Source organism: Nomascus leucogenys, chromosome 8 (genome assembly GCF_006542625.1).
Source record: "Nomascus leucogenys isolate Asia chromosome 8, Asia_NLE_v1, whole genome shotgun sequence".
Lineage (NCBI taxonomy): Eukaryota > Metazoa > Chordata > Mammalia > Primates > Hylobatidae > Nomascus > Nomascus leucogenys.
In genome coordinates this window covers 44,900,570-44,925,270 of record NC_044388.1, presented here as the reverse complement: position 1 = coordinate 44,925,270, position 24,701 = coordinate 44,900,570, and positions in this window count along the sequence as shown.

Here is a 24,701-nt window from a genome sequence, read left to right as displayed (position 1 = left end):
ATGAGCCTTGACTTTTCCTCCCTGTACTCAATTAGTAATCTGTTGTGAATTGAGACTGCAAATGCTTAAATTGGAAACTTACCTGTTAGAGGTTTGGTTTTACTTTCTTCTTTTTTGTTTTTTTGAGACGGAATCTCATTCTGTTGCCCAGGCTGGAATGCAGTCACGCAATCTCAGCTTACTGCAACCTCTGTCTCCCGGGATCAAGCAATTATCTGCCTCAGTTTCCCGAGTAGCTGAAATTACAGGCGCCCACCATCACACCCAGCTAATTTTCGTATTTTTAGTAGAGATGGGGTTTCACCATCTTGGCCAGGCTGGTCCTCAACTCCTGACCTCGTGATCCACCCCCCTTGTCCTCCCAAAGTGCTAGGATTACAGGCATGAGCCACCATGCCCGGACCTTTTTTTTTTTGAAATGGAGTCTTGCTCTGTCCCCCAGTCTGGAGTGCAGGGGCGCAATCTCGGCTCACTGCGAGCTCCACCTCCTGGGTTCACGCCATTCTCCTGCCTCAGCCTCTGGAGTAGCTGGGGCTACAGGTGCCCGCCACCACGCCTGGCTAATTTTTTTTGTATTTTTAGTAGAGATGGGGTTTCACCATGTTAGCCAGGATAGTCTCGATCTCCTGACCTCATGATCCGCCCGCCTCGGCCTGTGAAAGTGCTGGGATTACAGGCGTGAGCTACTGCGCCCAGCCAGGTTTTATTTTCAAAGCTCAGTACCAGAAGCTAAAACACAAGAGATTTTATATTATTGGTGCTTCTATTTTTGACCTGCAGCACTGAAGTGGAGCTACGATAATAGTGATAGTAGTAAATGTTCTGAAAAGTGTGGGTAGCCTGCACTGCTGAACTTCCACAGCCACGCTTGTCTTCACCTTATAACTCTGCCTCTTGTATTGTGTAGAATACGTGTCCATTGGTAAAGTAGTTTTTCCCTGTGCTCCTCTGTTGAAGGACACGTGGTATAGTCTGATTCCAAATCCAAACAAGTAAGCTGACCCCATCATGCACTTTTAAATTCTGAACACGCTATTTATTTGGCACCAAGACATGAGAACCATAGAGCCCAGGCTTTTTCACCAGTTTCTAAGTACAAATGCAGTTGAAACTGCCTTTGCAAAAAATATAACTGAGAAAATTATGACAATGAAAGAGATCGACCTAACCCACTCTATCTTGTTTCTAACCTCCAAGCTGTCCTTGTTTGCTCCTGGGCATAGACCAAACTAACTTTGAGAGGAACTAAGTTTATAGTTTAATTTGGAGACAAAGACACTTGCAGCTCTTTCCCAAAACAAACCCCTTTCCTGCCTGAGGACTAGACTGCCCTTGCAGAACTAACAAATTAGCCATGAGACTAGAAGTTATGGTTTAGGAGTCATGCAGCTAGAGGCTGCAAGATTCTGGACCTCACCAAATTACTCCTGGGGATAACATCACTATTGTAAAACCTAAGATCAGTGCTTCAGATATTTTGCAGACCCTGTACTCAATGGATCAACTGACACCACCCAGATAGATAAACTAGCTCATCTGGTCTTATGGTCCCCACCCAGGAACAGACTCAGTGCAAAAGAACAGCTTCGACACCCTATTATTTCATCTCTGACCCAATCAGCACTCCCAATTCACTAGTTCCCTACCCACCAAATTAGTTTTAAAAATCCTGATCCCTGAGTTTTTGGGGAGACTGATTTAAGTAATAATAAAACTTCGGTCTCCTACACAGCCAGCTGTGCAAATTAAACTCTTTCTCTATTGCAATATTCCTCTCTTAATAAATCAGCTCTCTCTAGACAGTAGGCAAGGAGAACCCTTTGGGCAGTTACACAGTAACATTAAATTTACTGTACAAATTACAATGACTCGAATCCCCTGCCTTTCAGTACAGAAACCCACTAAGGTCCAGAGCTCGCTGTGCACTGAGGAAAGGGCCCGTATGTCTTTTCCTCCAGCTTTTCATAAAGCCACCATGACACTGTCCTGAAGCCAGTGGGCTGGCCTTTCCTAGATGACTGCCCCAGTGAAAGAGCAGGAAGGAAGAAACCAGTCAGGCAGGCAGTTAGGGTGGGTCCTCAGTCAACTTCTTTGAATAAAAGAACAGCCTGCAGGCACAGATAAGGGAACTTGCACAGGAGCCTTGTCTAAGACATGCCCACAACCACACTGATAAGAAAGGCTACGTAGGTAACTTGCTCAGACATGCCCTCAATGGGAAATTTCATCCCCTGACACATGTGCAGGAAGAGGAACAAGGCATCATGGAGTAACTCAAGCTAAGGCCCACATGTGCATTAGGAAGATGGGGTGGAGCTACCTGAAATTTGTGCCTTATGCAAATGAGGTGTGCAACCCTCATCAGTTTCTTATAAAAGCCTTGCATTCAAATGTAAAAATGGCAACCCTCTTCCTAGCCCCCTCTCTGTGGCAGAGAGCATTCTTCTTTTGATTATTAAGCTTTTGCTCCAACCTCACCCTTTGTGGCTGTGCTCCTTAATTCTCTTGGGTGTGAGACAAAGAACTCCGGGTAATACCTCACAATGAGAGACTGCTACATTGTGGTGCACTGGTGAGACTGTAACACTAGCAGGTACTGCCAGCCTATGTTGGTATCCACCACTCTTGCAGTCTCTCTGGCCTCAGTTGGCCAGGCACTGTTCTAGGCTCTCCTGCTCCATCCAAAGCATGCAAAAGACCTTTAGGATAATTTTGCACTGCATTAAGTAAACTGGGTTGCAAGTTCTGAAAAGAGTTTATGGAAATATCACTAATATAAGAAGGAAAACATAACAAGGAATAAACTAAAAATGCTTCTTGGAAAAGCCACTCTCTGAGACCCCAGATTCAGACTCTCAGGGACTCTTACATTTCACCTCACTGTCTCTACATGCCAGAGGTCCCTTTATCCTGAAGGGAATCAGAATACTTCACCCCAAAATATGTCTCCCTGGTATAATGAGTATTTTAAATTAAAAACTCTTAGAGGTCAAGAAGCACAAGTGGAAGAGACTTTTTCTCTACATAAAAATAAGACTGACTTACCAAGAACAGTTGTTCTCCTTTCCTTCCAGTTATTGCATTATCCATCACAGAAAAGAAGACCAAGATGTGACCACACCTAAATAGATCCTTTTTCAAGTTAATGATTGTCTCCAGGGATCATTTAAATTCCAAACAGTACTATTTATAAGTCAGTTTCTGTTTCCTGACCCAGTCATTCTCCCTAGTAATTATTCATTGCCCCTTAATAGGAATTCCTCTTCCTCCCCTCCCTCAACCTGTTTTACCTGGATGCAAGCCCCCATTCTTTCCGTAACCGCGAGATGGTATGTAAGCTTTTGTACCTCACTGGGAAGTTGGGTCTCCATTCCGAAGGCTCCTGAGTATTTGTTAAAGTAGGTAGCTAGTCAGATATGAACAGGGCAGGAGAGGGCCCCCTCCCCACAACCAGGAAGGTCAGGCGGCCATCAAGTGATGGCCATGCAGCTGTTAACTGGCTCGCTAAAATAAGAATTGGTCACAGCTGGTGCCAGGGAAAGGCAGTGCCCCTATAGATAGAAAATACCTGAAACTGGTGATCAACAGCTTCCCGATAAGATCTCAGGAGTTGGGTGAGTGGGCTCAAGGATGTGCGCTAAGAGGCAAAATGGTGGAGTTTCACCGGTATATGACCTCCTAGGGACATTCAGCTGGTGAGTGAAGAACACCTCAGGCGAGCATGCGTACAATGCCAGGAAACACTGTTCACGCTCCCCTCCCAAGTGCCACTAGGCCATTGGGCATGCAGGCAGCCCACCCCAAGGGAAGAATCAGGGGAGAAGGACTGCAAGACCACGGAAATGTGCCAATGTATAAAACCACAAGTCAAAATGTCAAACCGTGCACTTGTCTTTCAAGTCACCCGCTTGGCCTTCTTCCAAGTGTACCTTCCTTCCTTTTGTTTCTGCTCCAGAGCTCCTTAATAAACTTTCACTCCTGCTCTAATATTTGCCTTGGTCTCTCCTTCTGCCTTCTGCCCCTCCGCTGAATTGTTTCTTCTGCGGAGGCAAGAATTGAGGTCGCACACCCATAAACATTCACAGACCCATACAGATTCACCGCCAGTAACATATACACATGAAGTAAATTCGGATGTGTTTTCTCCAATTAGTCAATCTGCCTCGTGTCAGTGATTTTAGCAAACCTTCACAACTCTAACTCTCTATAAAGTTCTCATAACATTTCTACATTCTTCAAAGTCAGTGCCTCCCTCCTGGTCATCATTTCTGTCCTGGGATCTATGCCTTCTCATAGTAATTCTCACATTATCAGGGATTTCCTATATATCCCAGAGGCACTGTTTCATCAGAAGAAGCCAGTCAACCATCACGATGTTCTGAATTACTTCTAATAACATTAGGGCACGTTTCAGGTTGAATGTCATGAATCTAGATAAGTACACATTTTGTGGTGTGTCAAGCAGTGGGAGGTGAACATTTTCCTAACACGTCCTTCCTGCAGTTTGTGAGTCATCTCCCACCAGAAACTGCTTGAACAAGAATACTCACACTTTCTCTGTCAAAGAACATCAGAGGGGGATAGTGGTTAAAATGGTAAAAAAAAAAAAAAAAAAAAAAAAAAAAAGGCAATTTAACCAGGGACTATTGTAATAGGGGAAAAAAGACCTCTGTTTAAAACTGGGCTCAATTCTTAATACAATGTGAAAAGTGGGAATTTATAGTCAAGGATTAGGGTGAGGGGGTCAGTGAATGGAAAATCAGGAATAAGAGATTCTTGCTAAACCGATTTGGCAGGATTCTTGCTGAAGGCAGGCGCAGGTTATCAAATATTGAGGATGAAGGCTCTGGCCAACTGACTTAGCAAGATTCTTGCTAAAACCAGGCTCTTAAGAGCAAGGCTCAGATAGGGCCTAGTCCAAAAAAAAAAAAAAAAAAAAAGTAGGGGGGGTACGGCGCTTAAAGAAGCTTGTGTAGGGGTTGGTCAAGAAGGGAGTCTTTGTCACCATAAAGACGGGGAATAAATTGCACTCTAAATCTACACTGGAAATGAAAACATTTCTCTAACACATTTTTTAAATGGTAGCTTGCAATCCAGTGGTATTCTTGAAGTCAATATAATGAATAACCGCAGGCATTTTTTAGATATTAAACAAAATATAAATAAAAATTATCCAAGACCTGTGTGTGATAAGGGAAATTGTGAAACAGGTGTATGTTTGTGTACTTGGTCATAATGTAAACTGTAAAATTCATTGCTCAGAGAGGATCTGTTGAAAAGTTTGAGAAATACTGCTTTAATAAAATTACTCATCTAAATATGCAACTTTTGCTGCAACAAAAGCAAACTCTATATTGTTATTCACAGCAATTTAGCTACTTTGAGCCAGTTTCTCCCACATCTTCATCTCTGCAGTCTTTTTACATTACACTTGCATAACTAAAAGTATCATCCAAATAATTTTCCTGAAAGGAACTCCCGAAGGAGAGTTAGTCTCCACTTCTAGAGCAAAGAGCATTGTTTCTCACTTTTAAACAGATTTCACCCCTTCCGTCTTCTACCTGTCAACATTTCCAAAAATTTCTGCTACAAATTTCAATGCGGTATAGTTAGAATGAACAAGATCTGGTATTTGATAGCACAACAAGGTGACTATAATCAACAGTAATTTATTGTGTATTTTAAAAGAACTGAAAAAGTAAAATTGGAATGTCCCTAAAACAAAGAAATAATGAAAGACTTTAGGTGATGGATACCCCAGTTACCCTAATTTGATTATTATACATTGTATGCCTGTATCAAAACATCACATGTAACCCATAAATATATACACCTATTATGTACCCATAAGAATTTTTTAAAATGTCAAAAAAAAATTTCCGTGAAGGGACCCAAAATACACTATTTTGCCATATCTTTTTTCTCATATCTTTTTAGAGGCTCATATCTTAATCCCCGGTAATATAAACTCTCTGACGAGTATTTGATGTTTATTTGAATTGCCATTCAGAAGGTACTTAATAAACACAATTCACTAAGACTGTAACACGAGTAAGGTCCAAAAATTAACATGCAGTCTGGCATCATTGAGTAGCTAATGAAACCAATGTATGAGCCAGGTCAACTTAAAAGCGCAGTACCAAAGGTCCATGACTGTTGCACAAACCTGTCCTTGTCTGGGCAGTGTTTGGCGCCACCCGGTGGTTGTCATCTGTTCCACTTTAAATATTGCTGGAGCCAGTTCTGGGTCCTGTGGCCGGCTGGCTGGAGCTTCCAGGATCTTAGCAAGGATTGGCGGAATCTCCAGGTCAGCTGGTACATGTTTCATTGGCGGCTTCAATGATAAATGGAAAGGGAGAAAACTGGGAATGTGCAGAACCAACCTCTAGCTCCTGGCTTCCAAGCTGAGGTTTTCATCTTTTTCCTACCTAGCCCTATACTTGCATCCTCACCTTTTCTAACCGCACCCCAACCCCAGTTGTGTTGGAAAATAGCAGCCAGAGGAACCATGTTGTTTCCATTACATTTTAGCTCTTGTTCATAGTGGAGTTTTACAGTTGTAGAGGAGGAAAAAAGCAGCTTTTCCCATCTATACTCCTAGGTTCTCCAGCTGCAGCCCTTATAAATTCAACTGACAAAAGACAGATGAAAAAGACAAAAGCATACAAATGTATTCAATATAAGTTCTTAAAAAATGAAAACCTTTTTAAGGAAATGAAGACCTGAAGAAATGGTTAAACCAGAGTGGGTGGGTTTTTCTTTTTTTTTTTTTCTTTTTTCTGAGACGGAGTTTTGCTCTTGTTGCCCAGGCTGGAGTGCAATGGCGTGATCTTGGCTCACTGCAACTTCTGCCTCCTGGGTTCAAGTGATTCTCCTGCCTCAGCCTCCCGAGTAGCTGGAACTATAGGCACCCACCACCATGCCTAGCTAATTTTTGTATTTTTAGTAGAGACGGGGTTTTGCCATGTTGGGCAGGCTGGTCTCGAACTCCTGACCTCAGGTCATCTGCCCACCTCAGTCTTCCAAAGTGCTGAGATTATAGGCGTGAGTCACAACGCCAGGCCAAACTTGAGTGTTTTTATACTAGATTGGGTGTAGGGTGGAAAGTCATAGAAAAGTGTGATAGGACAAAGGAGTGTGAGCTAAAAGTAGTGAACTGGGGGAATTTAGCAAAGCCTGTTCATGCAGATTCTCTTCAGAAACCCCTCACCCAGGAGGGTCTTATGATCTGCTTCAGGGGATACAGGAAAGTCAGAGAGTCCTTCGTGCATCTGACCATTCTCAAATTCCTTCAGCTTAAAATATTCATCCTACCAGTGCCATCTTTTGGGGAAGTGTGTTCTGAACCCCATCACAACCCATGGGGTCAAATTAAAAAAAAAATACGGGCTTAGTAAGGAGAGACTTAACCAAAAAAAGTATTGCAAGGGGAGTGGGGAAGAGACTTGAAACAGGGAGAGGAGAACTATCACAATAGGAATAATGCTATGACATGAAAACTACCAGGACTCAAGGGCTGGGGAAATGGGTTTTTCTTTTAGAAAGTGGACTAAACAAGGCTGGAAACAGCTGAATGACTATGTAGCATGATCAGTTGGTAGATCAGACAGTGCTTTACCTGAGGCCAGCCTATTTTCTGGTGTGTACCAGCTCAAGCTGAGGGTGAAACACAGCTGAGGGGCTTGGGAGAAGTTTAGTTAACCAGCATTTTGTACCTGTTGATTCATGATGGCAACCGGTTCAGCTAATCATTGATGAGACCAAGAGTTAGAAATTTGGAGGGTCTGTGTCTGGCCTTGTCATAAGTAAACAAGAGGGAAAATTATGAGTCTTAAGCCTCTTTGCAGTAAGTTGTTCTCAGAAACACCAATGGTGAAGGTGTTTTTTTTTTTTTTAAGCTTCACAGTTTTCCAGGAGAGTGGGGTTCAGGTAAAGTTCAGCACTGTCACTGCTGAGTGATGATACCTGGGCAGAGGAAGAAGAAGGTCCCTCAGAGTGCCGCTTTGAGGATGGTGGTGAAGGCTGCATAGAAATGGGGTCAAGTGGAGGCCTCGCATCCCTGATGCCACCTGGTCTACACTGCTACTCCCACTTTCTGACAACTGTAGCATTTCTGTATTGGTTTTCATCACCAGGAATCTTTCCTGGGAATGTAAATTAAGTCCAGTGTGTTCCTCTATAAACAGACTGCAAAGAGAGCATTGTCTATCAATGACAACCTGATTATTAGTAGCGATGACCCTTTCCTGGGACAGAAATGATTTCAGTCTCAAGCAAGATAATTTTATCTAAGCAACTTATTTAAGGTGATTTATTTAATCGTTAGAACATTTTAAGATTGCTTTACAAATTGCCTCTTCTCATAAATCAGAGTGGCAGTAAAAAATTTATCTAAAATACATTATAAAAAATTATGTGAATTGCTTAGAAGAAATGTGAATTATGGGGTAAGAAAAATAAGAAAAGCATTGCTTGAAAAGATAATTATTTTAAAAAATGCAGGACTATCATTTGTAAATATTTTAAAAAATACTGTCAGATTCTGTGATCAAAATCTTTTGAGAGTAAATTCATTTTGGCATTTTTATACGTATGCTACGTGAATTACCATCAAACTATGAAATTCGCTTGTAAAAATTTAAAAAAACCTTTGCTTCTAGGATTACAGAAACGCTGACCTTCGATGTTCCTCTCTTCTTTTTTTCCTGCCTTCTTTTCTTATTTTTTCTCCTTCTTAGGTGGATATGCAAGCAAAACTTGAAATGTATTGTTTAAAATATTGCCATAAAGAGAAAGGTGAATGTCTATTAGTAATGAGAGTTTAACCAACAACAGAAATAGGGTCAGTAAGAAATCAAAGAGGATAATCTAGAGAGCACATGCCTGCTTACGAGTCAGTCAATGGCTTATGCGAATTGAATGAGCAAATGAATAGAAAAAAGGTGGCATTGAGCTTATAGTGAAATGAGAATTTAAATCCTGAATTAATGAAAATTCTCTAAGGTGATAAGGGCATGGTTTTCTATCTCCCAGATAGTGTATAATAATTGGGGAATATGGAAATCCTTCTCCATAAAGAAAGAAACCTGTTATGATATAAACAAACTGAGTTATAATAAAAGTTTGCAGCAAAGGAGAATACCACACAGATAATTCAAAAATGGTATTTTGTTAGGGGAAGTGAATGCATGGTTTCCATTGCTTATTGGTCCTAGGCTATAAAGTCCTTAGGGTGAGATTTCAGGAATATGACTGATTTAAGGTCAGAGTGGAGGCAAGCAAGATAAAATTCTGAGCAAACAAGAAAGCATTGGGCAAATGACAAGACACTGGTTTGTTATAACTGTCAAACTACAGAAGGTGGTTTAGATTCTCAGGGATTATAATGTACATCCCCTTAAAATTTAAGGATAAAAACCAGCATCCTTTTCAAAAGGGACATCATGCTTTAACATTTTTCCCCCAATAAGCAAAAAGATAGAGTGACTTTTTCTATTTTTCTGATAGTCATTCAAGAGCTGGTCAGAAAGTCATCTAAGAGCTAACACGATGTATAAGCATGGCATGAATGCAGCTGGAACATACTTTTATTTTACTTGGTACTTTATGTAGCACACTTAAATGGGTGGATAGTAAAATCTGATGGTATGGGAAGATAAACTGCTCACTTTCTGAATCATCAGTAAAAAAGTCGAAATCAAATGCACAGAAGGGGAAAACACTGACATTAGTGTTGGTAACCAGTGAAGGATTCTACTGAGAGATCAGAATCTTTGGGAAATTCCTAGATAAAGTGCTGATGGAAAAAACAATTGAGGGAGTTCACTGAAGGTTTATTTCCAGCAATGTCTGTGAACAAAAATAAATGTCAGTTGGAAGCATATAAAAGAGCCCTTTTAAAAAGAAACAAAAACAAAAAAACCCCTTAAACCTTATTTGAACATCCTGGTTCCAAGGGTGAGGACTGGCTATCTAACCTTTAGGGAATGCATTTGTTAGGTATTTATTTCTTAGTGCAGAACAGCAGCACGTGAAAATTGTGGTTCATGGAGAGGCTAAGGGAAACAGAAAAATAGCTTAATGTTGAATGTTGAACCCTATCAGTCTTGGTTTTAAAAAACAGAAACCAACTATGACTGATATAAGCAAGACATAAAATTACTAGGATATTAGGTAACTCATAGAATCACTAGGAATACTGATGAGATATGTTACCGTTTAAAGGTATCCCCCAAAGAGCATGTGTTGGGAACTTAATCTCAAATGCAGTAGTGTCACCGATAGGGAGATGGGCCCTACTGGCAGGTGTTTAGGTCATGAGGGCTCCACCTTCTTGAACTGATTAATGCTTATTAGAAAATGGCTTGGGGCTGTGAGTCTGATCTCTTGTTCTTTCTTGCCTTCTCTTTGCCCTTCTGCCATGGAATGATACAGCAAGAAGGTACTTGCAAGATGCTGGCCCCTTGATATTGGACCTCTCAACCTCCAAAATGATTAGCCAATAAATTTCTGTTCATTATAAATTACCCAGTTTCAAGTGTTCTCTGATAACAGCACAAAACATACTAAGACAAACTGGGATTGTGAAACAGGCAGAAAACAGTTTAGGCAACAACAGTGGGCACAATAGTTTATACCACGACTACCAGCAGCTATAGGCTCTGGAAACCACTGCCAGTTATGCTTCTTCCATGACCTACAGAAACAGTGAGTTACTGTTTTCTTAGTTACCAGGAAGTATTTCTCACATTGTGTCTTTGCATCGTTGGTTGATGATTCAAAGGTCCAGGCACATTCACCTCATTGTCTAAGCTTATGGGAGAAAAAAAGATTCTATTTTAACTTCTAAATTGTCCTTATGTTGTTACTGCTGGACCAGCTATTCTTTCACAACAAAAGTTTCAGACATACTTTTACTAAATAAGTGATTAATCAAACTTAAAATGTCATGAATGGGAAATCCATGACAAAAAAAACAGGGGTTAGCATTAACTATAATTTGTAAAAACGAATGCTGCAATATGGAAGGCAAATATAAAATATACTTATTTACATATGAGATATACTTATTTACATATAATAGTCAACAATAATAATAGCTAGTGCCACAGTGTATGGAGAAAAATTGGGAAGTTAGTAGCTTAAGAGAAAGAAGAAGTATGCTAATTTCTTTGCATAGGATATATTCTTTATATAATGTTTATTTAATAAAATGTTATGTTAGTACTTTCAATACTACAGATAATAACCCCTCAAAAAGTGCCCATAGAACACATACAAAGAGTGATCATATATTAGGTTTGTATTAGTAAGAAACTGTTTCAAGTAACTTAGAATGTGCCCAGAGAGGCACAAAGAGGCTGTGTTTTGTTTTGTTTTTGTTTTCAAACATAGCAAGAAGTACAGACGAAAAATGTAATTGATGTACAGCTCATTTAAAAGCTCAAAATCACAATAGATTTATTCTATTAATTTCTTGGCCTTCAGGGTTTTAGTATGTTTGGTATTGCTCTCATTGAAACATCTGTGTTCAAGGCAAAAAAGGGGTGGAGAGTAATCAGTGGGTTTGTAAGGAAAGAAAAATCTTCCAGAAAACACAACAGATTGCCACTTCGAAAACAAATCTCCCACAACTGAAATGGACTACGGGAAGGATGGTAGATATGAAGTCAGCTAATCAATATTGTTTATTGACCATAAGATAAAAGAAAAGACCTCATTCAATTAAATGAAAGTGTGTAAAACATATTATCACCAAAGTAGAAGTTAACATAAAATGTCAAAAGAATATTTTTCAGCTTTGCAAAATTAAAAATGTTGTCTTAATTAACTCTTTTCTCAAAGAGGAAGTCAACTTCAATCACAAACTTTTAAGAAAATCATTACAATGAAGAAACTATACATAAATTGTTAGCACTATATTTAGCCGAACCTTCAAAATGTTAAATATGTCTCTAATAAATGAGACTAGTTGGAAAAATAACTACATAATCAATTCTAAACTTTAAGTTAATTTTTATATGCTAAGAAAGTCGGGAAGATTAAGCTCAGAGGTAATAAATTAGGAATCAGAAAACAGAAAAACAGTGGAGCTAACAGAGACACCCCAAATTATTTCTTTTAAAAATAAATATTTACCTATGTAACAAACCTGCACAACCTGCACGTGTACCCTGGAACTTAAAATAAAAGTTGAAGAAAAAGAGATAAAAATAAATACAACAGAAAAGCTTTTGGTCTAATGATGATGTGATAATCTTTAAAAAAAAGACAGAAAAAACAAAAACAAAATTTTACACCAAAAAGCTATAAAATTTCTGGTTATAGGCCGGGCGCGGTGGCTCAAGCCTGTAATCCCAGCACTTTGGGAGGCCGAGGCGGGCGAATCACGAGATCAGGAGATCGAGACCATGGTGAAACCCCGTCTCTACTAAAAATACAAAAAATTAGCCGGGCGTGGTGGCGGGCGCCTGTAGTCCCAGCTACTCGGAGAGGCTGAGGCAGGAGAATGGCGTGAACCCGGGAGGCGGAGCTTGCAGTGAGCGGAGATCGCGCCACTGCACTCCAGCCTGGGGGACAGAGAAAAGACTCCGTCTCAAAAAAAAAAAAAAAAAAAAATTCTGGTTATAATGTCAAATTGAAAATATGTTGTACTCATTCCTTGAATACCTACTAAAATTTCAGTAAGGCAATAAAAATATTATTAATCCACAAAGAGAAAGAGAACAGGACTGGAGACAACAGGATACTAGTGATGTCAACCATTATTTGGAAAATAGGAAGTGCTTGTAAAAGAAATTTCTGATAAAATGATCAAAAGGCAAGAATGAAAAGTAAAATTTAAAAGTTAAGAATCAATGATAATTAATACAAAACACAAACCATTGGGTAAGTGGGCATTCCAGAAAATAAGCAGAGAAAATGGAGAAGAAAAAGTTATACCAGCAAGAATATTTCTTTTCTTTTCTTTCTTTCTTTCTTTTTCTTTCTTTCTTTCTTTCTTTCTTTCTTTCTTTCTTTCTTTCTTTCTTTTTCTTTCTTCTTCTTTCTTCTTTCTTTCTTTCTCTCTCTCTTTCTTTCTTTCTCTCTCTCTCTTTCTTTCTTTCTTTTTTTTTTTTTTGATGGAGTCACACTCTGTCGCCAGGCTGGAGTGCAGTGGCACAATCTCGGCTCACTGCAACCTCCGCCTGATGGGTTCAAGCAATTCTAATTCAGGAATATTTCTAAGAACTGAAGGATTAAAATCTAAAAGCTCAGTTAGTTTTTTTGCTCAGTTTATTGATTGAAAAGAAGCCAACTCTAAGGCTCATCATTATAAAGAGGTAAGACAGAAAACATTATAATTTTCAAAAGCAGTACCGGAGTCTACAGGATAATAGTATAGTGTCTTGATAATTTTGAAAGATATGGTTTTATTTTATAATTACATGCCATTCATCTAGAAATCAAACACCAGGGTGGAATACAAACAATTTCAGGCAACTATTTCATTATTTTTAAATTTTTTAAATTTTTAATTATCATAGATACATAATAGTTTTACATATTTAAGAGGTACTTGTGAAATTTTTATACAAGCATACAATATGTAATATTCACATCATGATAAATGGGGTATCCATCATCTCAAGCATTTATCATTTCTTTGTGTTAAGAAGATCCCAATTCTACTCTTTTAGTTATTTTGAAATATATATTATTGTTAACTATTGTAGCCCTATTGTGCTACCAAACACTAGATCTTATTTCTTCTATCTAACTATATTTTTGTACCCATTAGACATCCCTCTGTATTCTCCCCTCCCCACCAGCTTTTCCAGCTTCTGATTACCATCTTTCTACTCTCTGTCTCCATGGGCTCAATTTTTTTTTTTTTAGCTCCCACATATCAGTGAGAACACACAATATTTGTCTTTCTGTGCATGGCTTATTCACTTCACATAATGGCCTTCAGTTCCATCCATGTTGTTGCATAGTACAGGATTTCTATGTTTCAATGGCTGAATAATATTCCATTGTGTATATGTACTATAGTTTTTCATCTATTTACACGTTGATGAACACTCGATTCTATATCATGGCTATTGTGAATAGTGCTGCAATAAACATGAAAGAGCAGGTATCACTTTGATATGCTGGTTTCTTTTCCTTTGGATATATTCTCAGCAGTGGGATTGCTGGATCGAATGGTAGTTCAATTGTTAGTTTTTTGATAGATCTCCATACTGTCATCTATGGTCGTTGTACTAATTTACATTCCCACCAATGTAACATGTAGGAGGGTTCTCCTTTCTCTTCCACATCCTTGCCTGTCTTTTGGATAAAACGCATTGCAACTTTGGTAATAATATTTCATTGTAGCCTAATTTGCATTTCTGTAATAATTAGTGATATTGAGTATATCAAATGGCCTGTTGGCCATTTGTATTCCTTCTTTTGGGAAAAGTCTATTTTGATCTTTTGTCCACTTTTGAATACAATTATTTGTTTTTTCCCTATTGAGTTGCTTCAGCTCCTTATATATTCTGGTTATTAATCCCTTTTCACATGGGTAGTTTGCAAATATTTTCTCCCATTCTGTGGTTTTTCCTCTTCATTTTGTTGATTGTTTCCTTTACTGCATGGAAGCTTTTTGGCTTTATGTGATCCTATTTGTCTATTTTGCTTTGGTTGCCTCTGCTTTTGGGATTTGTCTCGGTAAATCTTTGCCCATACCAATGACCTGAAAATTTTATTCAGTGTTTTCTGTCAGTAGTTTAATAGTTTGACATCTTAGATTTCAGTCTGTAATCCATTTTATTTTGTCATGAAATTCAAGCTCTTTTTTTTAATTTTTAATTTTTAATTTTTCCATAGGTTATTGGGGTACAGGTTGTGTTTGGTTACATGAGTAAGTTCTTTAGTGATGATTTATGAGATTTTGGTGCACCCATCACCTGAGCAGTATACACTGAACCCTATTTGTAGTCTTTTATCCCTCGCCCCCCTCCCATCCTTCCCCCCAAGTCCCCAAAGTCCATTGTATCATTCTTATGTCTTTGTGTCCTCTTAGCTTAGCTCCCACATATCATTGAGAACATACAATGTTTGGTTTTCCATTCCTGAGTTACTTCACTTAGAATAATAGTCTCCAATCTCAACCAGGTCACTGCAAATGCCATTAAATCATTCCTTTTTATGGCTGAGTAGTCGTCCACTGCGTGTGTGTGTGTGTGTGTGTGTGTATATATATATTCCACACACATATATATATTCCACACGCACACATATATATATTCCATACATATATTCCATATATATATTCCATACATACATTCCATATATATATTCCATACATACATTCCATATATATATTCCATACATACATTCCATATATATATTCCATATATATTCCATATATATATTCCATATATATTCCATATATATATTCCATATATATTCCATATATATTCCATATATATATTCCATATATATTCCATATATATATTCCATATATATATTCCATATATATATTCCATATATATTCCATATATATATTCCATATATATTCCATATATATATTCCATATATATTCCATATATATATTCCATATATATTCCATATATATTCCATATATATATTCCATATATATTCCATATATATTCCATATATATTCCATATATATTCCATATATATTCCATATATATATATGTATATACACATATATACACACCACATTTTCTTTATCCACTCGTTAATTGATAGGCATTTGGGTTGGTTCCATGATTTTGCAATTGCAAATTGTACTGCTATAAACATGCATGTGCAGATATCTTTTCTGTATAATGACTTATTTTCCTCTTGGTAGATACCCAGTAGTGGAATTGATGGATCAAATGGTAGTTCTACTTTCAGTTCTTTAAGGAAACTGTTTTTCATAGTAGCTGTACTAGTTAATATTCCCACCAACAGTGTAGAAGTGTTCCCTGATCACCACATTCACACCAACATCGACTGTTTTTTAATTTTTTTTATTATGGCCATTCTTGCAGGAGTAAGGTGGTTTTGCATTTTGGTTTCCATTTGCATTTCCCTGATCATTAGTGATGTTGAGGATTTTTTCATGTGTTTGTTGGCCGTTTGTATATCTTCTTTTGAGAATTATCTATTCATGTCCTTTGCCCACTTTTTAATGGGATTGTTTGGTTTTTTCTTGCTGAATTGTGAGTTTGTTTTAGATTCTGGATATTAGTCCTTTGACAAATGCATAGATTGTGAACATTTTCTCCCACTCTGTGGGTTGTCTGTTTACTCTGCTGTTTACTTTTGCTGTGCAAAAGTTCTTTAGTTTAATCAGGTCCCAGCTATTTATTTATCTTTGTCTTTATTGCATTTGCTTTGTGTTCTTGGTCATGAAATCCTTGCCTAAGCCAATATCTAGAAGGGTTTTTCCAGTGTTATCTTCTAGAATTTTTATAGTTTCAGGTCTTAGATTTAAGTCCTTAATCCATCTTGAGTTGATTTTTGTATAAGGTGAGAGATGAGGACCCAGTTTCATTCTCCTACATGTGACTTGCCAATTATCCCAGCACCATTTGTTGAAAAGGGTGACCTTTCCCCACTTTATGTTTTTGTTTACTTTGTCCAAGATTGGTTGGCTGTAAGTATCTGGGTTTATTTGTGGGTTTTCTATTCTGTTCCATTGATCTATGTGCCTATTTTTATACCAATACCATGCTGTTTTGGTGGCTATGGCCTTATAGTATAGTTTGAAATCAGTTAGTGTGATGCCTCCAGATTTGTTTTTTGTTGTTGTTGTTGTTTTGTTTTTTGCTTAGTCTTGCTTGGGCTATGCAGACTCTTTTTTTGGTTCCATATGAATTTTAGATTTTTTTTCTAATTCTGTGAAGAATGATGGTGGTATTTTGATGGGGATTGCGCTGAATTTGTAGGTGGCTTTTGGCAGTACGGTCATTTTGACAATATTGATTCTACCCATCCATGAGCGTGGGATGTGTTTCCATTTGTTTGTATTGTCTATGATTTCTTTCAGCAGTGTTTCAGTTTTCCTTGCAGAGGTCTTTTGCCTCCTTGGTTAGGTATATTCCTAAGTATTTTACTATTTTTGCACCTATTGTAAAAGGGGTCGAGTTCTTTATTTGATTCTCCATTTGTTCGCTGTTGGTGTATAGGAGAGCTGTACATTTGTGTACATTAATCTTATATCTGGAAACTTTGCTGAATTATTTTATCGGTTCTAGGGGCTTTCTGGAGGAGTCTTTAGGGTTTTTGAGGTAAACAATCATATCGTCAGGAAACAGTGACAATTTGACTTCCTGTTTACTGAAACAAGACAAGGATGCCCACTCTCACAACTCCTCTTCAACACAGAACTCCTTTTCAACTGGAAGTCTAGCCAGAGCAAAAAGACAAGAGAAAGAAATAAAGGGCATCTAAATCTGTAATCCATTTTCATTTAGTTTTTGTGTATGATGATAGTCTAATATCATTCTTCTTCATATGGATATCTAGTTTTCCCAGCACCGTTTATTGAAAAGACTTTTCTTTTCTCAATGTATGTTCTTGGTGCCTTTGTCAAAAATAAGCTGACTGTAAATGCATGCATTTATTTCTATGTTCTGTATTTTGTTTAACTGGTATCTTTGTCTGTTTTCATGCCAGTATCACACTGTTTTGGTTACTAAAGCTTAGTAGTATAATTTGAAATAAGACAGTGTGATGCCTCTAGCTTTGTTCTTTTTGCTCAGGATAGTCTTTAGCTATCCTTAGTCTTTGTATCTTGAGTTTCTACGTAAATTTTAGGATTATTTTTTCTATTTCAGTGAAGAATGTCATTGGCATTTTAATAGGGATTGCATTGAATATATAGATTGCTTTGTGTAATATGGACATTTTAACAATGTTGATTCTTTCTAACTGTGAATATAGAATATGTTCCCCATGTTTTGATGTCCTCTTCAATATCTTTTAGTAATGTTTTATAATTTTCGTGGTAGATAACTTTCACTTCTTTGGTTGAGGTCATTTTTAGGTATTTTATTTGTAGCTGCTATAAATGGGATTACGTTTTAAATTTCTTTTTCAGATTGTTTGCTCTTGGCATATATACATCCTACTAATTTTTGTATGTTGATTTTATGTCCTGAAACTTTACTGAATTTGTTGATCACTTCCAAGAGTTTTTTTTATAGAGTCTTTAAGTTTTTCTAAACATTTATTTATTTTTCTGGTTTAATTGCTCTGGTTAGGACTTCCAGTACTATGTTGAATAGAAGTGCTAAAAGTGAGCATCCCTGTTTCTAGATCTTAAAGGAAAGGCTTTCAGTCTTAGGGCACCTCTTAGTGCTGAAACAGCTGCAATGACAGCAAGCTTTGGTCACACCACTCAACCCTCTTTAAATTCTTGGAAAGTCCTCTTAAGAAGGATGAATACAAACAAGCCCAGACTATGAAGATTAGAATAAATACTAACTCTTCAATTCCTAGACACTGACAAATGTCTACAAACATCAAGTACATGCAGAAAAGCATGACCTCACCAAACAGACTGAATAACATACCAAGGACCAATTCTGGAATGATGAAGCTATACGACCTTCCACACAGGAAATTCAAAATAGCGGTTTTGAGAAGGCTCAACGAACTTTAAGATAGCACTTAGAGGGAATTCAGAATTCTGTCAGAGAAATTTAACAAACAGATTAAAAATTTTTTTAAAAGTTCAAGCAGAAATTCAGGAGCAGAAAATTCAATTGACAAACTGAAAAATGCATTAGTCTTTCAACAGCTCAATTGTTCATGCCAAAAAATAATTGGTGAGCTCAACTACATAAAAATGCACAGTCAGAAGAGAAAAAATAATTTTAAAAAATGAAGCACAGCTACAAGATCTAGAAAATAGCTCCAAAATGGTAAATCTAAGAGCTTTTGGCCAGGAAGTAGATGTAAAGAGAGTGATCAGATTAGAAAATTTATTCAAAGAAATAATAACAGAGAACTTTCCAAAACTAGAAAAAGATATGAATACTAAGGTACAGGAAATTCAAAGAACACTAAGAAGATTCAACCTCAAGGCATGTAATAATCAAACTCTCAAAGATCAAGGAAAAATAAAGGACTCTAAAAGCAGCAAGAGAAAAGAAGTGAATAATACATAAAGAAGCTCTGATACATCTGGCATTAGATTCCCCCGTGGAAATCTTACAGGTCAGGAGGGAGTGAGATGATATATTCAAAGTACTGAAGAAAAAAATAAAAACACATCTCCATATATATGTATACATATGTATGAAACACATATATATGAAACATATGAGAGTTATTTACTCCAAGAAAAATAATAAAAATACAAAAAATAAAGCATAATCATAATTCATTAGTTGGGTTAGTAGTAAATAACATAATATTTTCATTGCTATATGGTAAAAACTGAATTGGGATTTAGATGGAAATTGTGATAAAAATGTTAGGAGAGAAGAGAAGTAAGAATATGGGAAAGAAATAGTATAAGAACCCTAAATTCTCCTCAGCTGTAAGAGGAAATTGAAAAAAGAAGGGAGTGTACAACACATATTGGAAGACAAAGAGCAACAATTATAAAAGGTAAAAGAGCTAGGTGTGATGGTGTGCACCTATAGTCCCAGCTACTGCAGAGGCCAAGTCAAGAGGATTACTTAAGGCCAGGAGTTCAAGACCTGCCTAGGCAATACAGCAAGACCCCATGTCTATAATTAATTAATTAATTAGCTAAGAGAGTTGAAAGCATTGGCAAATCAACTGGCCCCAAATCCTTAGAACAGTGATCTAGCCTCCTAGGTAACAGAGAAGACTGGAGATTATATTGAATGCTAGAGAGATCAGAGGTAGCAAGTGTAAAAGAAAGTCTCTTTCTTTTCTTTCTTTCTTTTGTTTTTTCTTTCTTTCTCTTTCTTCCTTTGTTTCTCTTTCTTTCTTTTTATCTCTGTCCTTATAGAGAAATGTTGAGACTATATTCCGCAAATGTTGGCAATAGTTATTTCTGAGTTTTTTTATTCTTTTTAACTTTTTTCACAGATAAAATATTTATAATAAATAAAATAAAAATACATGTATGTTTTTATAAAAGTAATAGCTCTTTTTTAATTAAAAAAATAAAAATAGAATTGGAGTTTAACAATAATAACATGAAAGAAAACCACGCTACCTAAAATAAAGTAAGTCTTTGGCTAGAACTCAATCACCTGTTCATGGAAAACTGCAAGACAGGTTGAGGAATGAAGGCTTGCTATTTGTGCAGGAAGTGGAGTAAGTGGGTTGGGTGAACAGCTACTCAATCTCTGCTGCAATTTCTTACAGTAAAAGAACAAATACAGAATCAGATGATTTAGCATGTAGCAGCTAGAACTCTGCCTCTCTCACTGCGGTGCTGCAGAAATCACAAACAGCTTTGATTGATATTTTAACACAACAGAGTTTATGCAGGTGTCAAATCATCCAAAGGAAAACTAAGAAAACCTACAGGATTTAGGTTTAGTTCTGCCTGAATATTAGAATTTTGGCAGACAGAGCTGATAGAACCCTCATAATCATTTCATAAAATTCTTCCAAGCCCCCATTATCATTTTTCTTTTTACTACTCAGTAATTACATCTATTGCCACAAGTTGAGATCAAACTTTAGAGCTTCTGCAGAATTTCCGATGCTGCCTTTATGAGACTCCTGAGTCTCTTGGAAGAAACAAATTAAAGATCTTCAGGTTGTATGATCACAGGCAAAGCTTCTAGCAATGAGATAGCTTGTAATTTCCAACTGGTACTAAATATGATCAATGAAACATTTCTACGAGATTGATTTTATACAGGATCTTGGGAAATTCAACCTCTCAACAGATCATCCTTTACTGGCTGCCAACAGAATATGATGGATTGTTTTCCTTGTCTGTGTGATTCATTGCAGTCCAGGACACAGAACATCAAAGAACTTCTACTGAGCGTGGAAAGAAGAGGGTAGATGCGGAAGATGCAGTGTCTGAGAATTTTCAAGATTGTATTTCTCTCATAAGCATCAATCACAGTGCATCTTTTTTCATATTTTTTGGTACATACACAGGCACAGAGCTGTGATTGTAGGGTCATGAGTTATCTCTCCTGTTCACCACCCTCCTCTGTTTAGTATCACTTTTCTTTCTAAGGATCATTAATTTACTGAATGCTGTTGAATATTGACATATGTTCACAGCATCATAGTTAGTACCTTTCTCCTCTCCATATCCCAAGGGCACAAGGATCCTACTTTGACGACATTTTAACTGGTGAAGCATATAAATTTATTATAAGCCTAATTCTTTCTGCAACTAAGCATTGCTGCTCCCTGAAAAACAATCTTTATTCAGTTGACCCAAGCAACAACATTATAACGTAGAAATCAGAACCATCCCTATGACACACTGTTTGGTACATTTCTATGTTTAGCAAGACCCATTACAATTATCTGGCAGTTTTTTCAGAGAAATGGTGTATTTCACTAGTTAAGAATACATACTTTGGTATCAGATTGCCTGAGTTTGCCTCTACCAGCTACTAGCTGTGTTTGCAGAGTAAGGATATTATAAAAATATAAGAAAAATCAAAGGGCTATTTCAAGGATTAAATGAGATAATGTATGTAAAGCTTCAACAATATCTCACCACATTTAAATGTTGATGGTGATGAAATCCTAATTCCAATTCAGCATCCTGTTTCATTTCAATATCAAACAAAATATTTAAAGAGATATACTTAGCTTCAAGTGGACTGAAGTCTACAGAACATGTTTGAGTGTGAGGTATTAACAGTGTACTGGTTAAGAACATAATCTCTGCGGAAGCCCAAATCATGAGATTCAAATCCTTGTTTCACTATTTACTAAATATGAGACCCGAGCAAGTTACCTACTTATTCTGTGTCCCACTTTCTCTAACCGTAGAATGAAGAAAATAATGGTACCTTCTTCATAGGGTTCACCTAAGCTCTTTAAATTTTATTTATACAAATTAAAACCTCTTGTTTGAGGCTGAAACTTTCCTGAAAAGTTTGAGATAAATAACCCATTGCTTACAATCACTAAATATCCAGCTCAATTTCCTACATCAGAAATTCCCCCACATCGGCCGGACGCGGTGCCTCACGCTTGTAATCCCAGCACTTTGGGAGGCCGAGGCGGGTGGATCACGAGGTCAGAAGATCGAGACCACGGGGAAACCCCGTCTCTACTAAAAATACAAAACAATTAGCCGGGCGTGATGGCGGGCGCCTGTAGTCCCAGCTACTCGGAGAGGCTGAGGCAGGAGAATGGCGTGAACCCGGGAGGCGGAGCTTGCAGTGAGCCGAGATTGCGCCACTGCACTCCAGCCTGGGCGACAGAGCGAGATTCCGTTTAAAAAAAAAAAAAAAAAAGAAATTCTCCCACATCAGGACCCATTCCAAGATTGATACGCTTCATTTTTTTTTTCCAGATAAGCTCATTTATTAACCACTATGTCCTGAGTATTATGATGGAGTGGTGGCAAGAATAATTAAGCATGGCTAATCCACTGACAAAGCTTCCAATGTAATCTGGAATAAGGCAGAGAAAGCTGGGGAAATCAAAATATAGTTTTTTCTCTGCATGATCTTGGGTATGTTATTTCACCTTGGTTGGATCATGTTATTTCACCTTTATTTGTTGCTCATGTTTGTCTAATTTGGGGAACTAATCTTCAGGTTATGCTTCTTAAATCTTCAAAAATCTCCATCTCTGCTGGCTCTACATGACTTCAGGCTTATACCATTATTTCATCTTCTTCTTTCCTTTCTTTATCCCTCCTTTCCTCCCTTCCTTCCCTTTTTCTTTCTTCCACTCTCTCTGTTTCTCTTATTCTGTCTTTGTGTCTTCACTTTCCATTTTATATAAAAATATCTCCAAAAGATTTTAATAAATTCTATCAGGCAATTCCAACCTTATGTAATTTAGGTTCATCAGAATTTTACTACAACTGAGAAAGAGCAGGTGCTTGAGGGCATCAGACTTTTTCTAGAAGCAAGAAAGGAAACGTGTAATTTCGAAGCTGAGGCTGAGTTCTTGAAGGCATGGTTTGAGAGGAAACTGATCAAAATTGGATTTTCCAGAGAATAGGAGGATGACTCAGAGTTCTTGGAGAAGAGTGAATTGGCCAGGCATGGAAAAGAACTGAAGCATTATTGGATGTGTAATTCAGACAAATTCAGGACAGTTTCTTCCTTCCCACGGCAAATACAAAATCAATTCACCGAGACAGTGCTGTTGCCATAAAGTGTTTTATTAATGTGAGGCTGTTGAGTGGGAAGACTGGAGTTATCACTCAAATCAGCCTCCCCAAAGGCTTGGAGGTTAGGGTTTTTCAAGAATAGTTTGGTAGGCAGAGGACTAAAGAATGGATGCTGCTGATTGGTTAGGAATGCAATCATAGGGGTGTGGAAAATGGTCTCTGAACACTGAATCTACCTTGAGGTGGGGCCACAGAACCAGTTGAATCATGAGTCATGAGTCCAGGTGGGAACAGTTGCCAGGATGCAAAAGTCTAAGAAACATCTCAAGAGACCAATCTTAAGTTCTACAATAGTGATGTTATCTATAGGAGCAATTGAGGAAGTCACAATTCTTGTGACCTCTGGCCACAGGACTCCCATGCAGTAAGGGATTACAGAAACTACACCTACATTTTAGCGGAGTTCAGACCCCATCACAATCTTTATCTTGTGGCCTTTTGTAGTTTTCAGTCCCTGACCAAGACAGGGGTTAGTTTTAGGGAAGGATTATTATCATTCTTGCTTACAAGTTAAACTATGAACTAAATTCGTCCCATGTCTAGGTTGGCCTATGACCAGGAATGAGCATTGACAGCCAGCCTGTGAGGCTAGAAGCAAGATGGAGTCAGCCATGCCAGACTTACTCTTGCTATCATAATCTTTGCAAAGATGATCTCAGAAGGACTCAGAATTATGTTTTTTTCAGTTCAATTTTTTTGAATGCTAATGTTGGAAAAACAAAGGGTAGTGGTGGAAGGGAGGAAAGATCTTTATTGCCAGCTGTGTTATCAATATAATCTGGAATTTAATTTTAAGGATGTTTATAGAGCATTTGTTACATGTGTAGAGGAGGAAAAAATAATTTTCCCTCTACTCTTTCTGAGTTGTTAGTGGGAACTCCCAGTAACAAAAGACAGATTAATAAGAGAAAAGCATGCAGACATGTGTTACATGATACCTCATATATACATGGAAGATACCCAGAAAAATGAGTAAATCTCAAAAGTGGGCTTAGAATTCAGGCTTAAATACTATCTGCAGTTGAAACAAAAACAAAAGTGTGTGAGAGACCAATTATGGGAAGTAACCAAGAAAAGCTCAGTAGATAAGGGTAAAGTACATTATGCAGATTTAAGTTCCTTTTCCATTGATAAGATTCTCTTATGATTTAGAGTCACACTTCTCTTCCTTGTACAGAGAGGGAGACACCTTACAAATGAAGATTTCCTTTATAGATGGAAATTATTCTTACAAAAGGGAACTTCTCTGTTTTCAGAATTTCTCCTGTCTTTGCTGTTTCCCAAAATAATCAGCTTAAAATAATCCTTATGCCAAAGAAGATATTTTGGGGTGGCATGTTCTAGTCTTCCACTGTGCAAGGCACTGTGCCATGTGTGGGAGATACAAAGGTAGAAAAGC